The 2,651-nt window shown below is 39.9% G+C and overlaps 1 long non-coding RNA gene across 1 annotated transcript; it reads right to left on the reverse strand.

Annotated features, from left to right (window-relative positions):
* Positions 1-881: 881 nt before the first annotated feature.
* On the reverse strand, positions 882-2,206 carry LOC139646992 (uncharacterized). The gene is made up of 3 exons (XR_011695502.1): positions 2,078-2,206; positions 1,284-1,383; positions 882-1,024 (listed from the first exon to the last, which is right to left on the reverse strand). It is a non-coding gene; the product is annotated as an uncharacterized lncRNA (long non-coding RNA).
* Positions 2,207-2,651: the final 445 nt, after the last annotated feature.

Consider the following 2,651-nt stretch of genomic DNA (forward strand, 5'->3'; position numbering starts at 1 on the left):
CTTATCATGCTGACAGGAAAAAAGTTATTACAACGACGAAGGTATCTACGATTACATTAATGGGATGTTCATAACACAATAAGCACTATTGCTAAATTTCACACTATTAGCTGCATTTTTGTATTACATTAATGGCATTACATTAGGTCTTACCTGGTTGAGATGGATGTCAGGTATTAGGAAGGTCAAAGCCTGCTCTGCTCTTTATATATAGATATATATACACACCTAAACCACAGAGACACCTCACCGTATGTATGTATCTCAAGATAACAAGATAATTAAGTTGTGACCTCAAGGTAACGGGAGAAAAATACAACCTGTTGGACTTTGTATTATTGATTTATTAAAGCTGCTGTGGGTATCTTTGGAGAAACGAGCAAGAAAAACGCTCCAAACTTCAACCTTGATACATAGGTTGATTTAAAGCAATATTCCACTTAGTTTTAACATGGGGGTTATTTGACACTTGACCACCATGAAAACCAGAATATGAACTAATCTGAACTAGTTGGCAAGATTGGATGCAGCTGGACGAGTTTGTAGCATTCAGATTTTTACTTCCCATTCATTTGAACGAGGCCACGAAAATAGTCTGAAAACTGACATTTGACACATTTGTGGACAGACTTCCAAACTGGACATTTATACAAAACAGTCATTTATTTTGGTTAAATTGGGTCAGAAACATGTTGACACATTACAGTGAGACACTGTGCAAACATTAAACAGGAGCTCACATATAGGCCTATTGCAGGAAATACAACTAGAGTTGGCAAACTCTACAGAAACACTGCCGGTAGCATATTAGATTACAGCTCCGCATATTCATTAATACAGTGCAATTACACTGTAAAAAATAAAATAAAAAAAATCATCAATATAAAATTGGACACAGTTGTTCGGTTGCTGGCATCAGGCCTATCTGTCGGTCTGTGGGACTTTGACTAGCATTGGCTGAATCTCTTCACACAGATGAACGGGCGGCCAGAGTTGCAGCTGCTTATAGACCATCCTCTTGACTCTGTTGTAGAGGAAAACACCATCATGAGAAACCAGCACAGAGTTCATTTTTTCCTTACTGGTGTGATGAGGGGAAATTAACAAATGTGGATGCCAATTCATTCACAAGCACTAGAATAAAAGTGTGTAAATCTGTTGAGAAAACAACAGATTTATGTAGACGAACTTATGGTGAAAATATTTCCAGTGGGAAGCCCTGTATGTGCATGTAATCTTATCTATTATCTTATGCATGTCTTTTTTTATTGTATTTTCCTCACCATCGCTGTTGAGGTAGATACATGGGTAGCTGCTGCCAGAGGATGAGGAATACCAGTTCTCATAGTTGTACACCGTGTTGTCCTCCCACCTCCACCGTCCCTGTGGACACCCATGGGAGACAGCGGATTCATTACATAGGCAAATATGGTGCATTTCCAAACCCCGCTACACCCTGACAATCTTTCTCCCTCTCTCTCTCTCACCCAATTCTCCCTCTCTCTCTTTCATCCAAATTTTGCCCAAGTAGGAAACTTAGGCAAGATATCTCAACCCTGAGTTTTCTGAGATGCAGGTAAGTCAACGCTACACAGAATTACCTTTGACTTATGATCCTCAAAATAGTAAGTTCAAGTCTCAGCATTACATAACCTTAAATCGATCAAAACACCTGTGTGGTAAATGGTTAAACATATTAACCTGAAATATAAACATGGGCAAAACCAGAGAATAATATTCCCCATCTTGCATTCTAGACCTAATTAAAAGATTTGCATAGCATCTTCTTTTCAACTTTTTCTTTTGGAAGTGATTGGGAATGTAACCCTAAACCTGAACCTTACCTAACCCTAACCCTAACCCTAGTTGGCTCCAGAGTCTTTGCTTTGCTGCCTCCTTGTGGATAAACAGTTTATAACCTCAGACAGTCTCAAGGAAACCAGTCAACCTGCCTGTGCTATGCAGAGAGCTTACTATGTTGCCAACAGGCTCTTGGGATTTCTTAAGAATACTGATCCTTTGAGTAAAGTGCTCTCAGGTAGTTCTACCCATGGTTAAAATGGGTTGTTGCTGTCACCTGGAAGTAGAATCCTCCCATCCAAACGGTGTGGTAAAACTTGCTCCTGGCCAGCCGCTGCAGGAAGTCGTATTCCCAGAGACTGTGGGCCGACACCAGGTTGGCCTGCTGTCCGGCACAGTAGGTCTGGAGAGAGGGACGAATCAAGGGGACGAGGAGGAAGAGGGATAGAAAACACATAGAATTAGTCCCAAGCCAAAGCTAGTTGTGACTGTATATGTGTGTGAACGTGTGTCTAGTATGAGAGCTATTAAAGTTTGTACAATGGCTACGTTTACATGCACAGTAACCCAGTTTTGTGTCGACCGAAGTTGGGGCCATTCATGAATTGAATTGAGAATGCATGGTAAATTCCAGGTCAATTCCCGGAGTTGGAATTGGAATTGCACCCAGCTCAAAGGAAATAGCATTGGAATTGAATTGGAATGACAGGGAACTGTCATGAATTTTTTTAATTGAATTTTTTAAATTGAGTTTCATTAAATTCCATGAAATTCCACTTCTAAGAAAGTTTGTCGCGACTCGCTAAATTATTTTAATCCAACCTTATGAATCAGATAAAAGACAATTCAAC

The sequence above is a fragment of the Centroberyx affinis genome, unplaced genomic scaffold (genome assembly GCF_046629955.1).
Source record: "Centroberyx affinis isolate AG114_WGS23_722 - 3 ecotype Tasmania unplaced genomic scaffold, CSIRO-AGI_Caff_v1 ptg001029l_1, whole genome shotgun sequence".
Classification (NCBI taxonomy): domain Eukaryota; kingdom Metazoa; phylum Chordata; class Actinopteri; order Beryciformes; family Berycidae; genus Centroberyx; species Centroberyx affinis.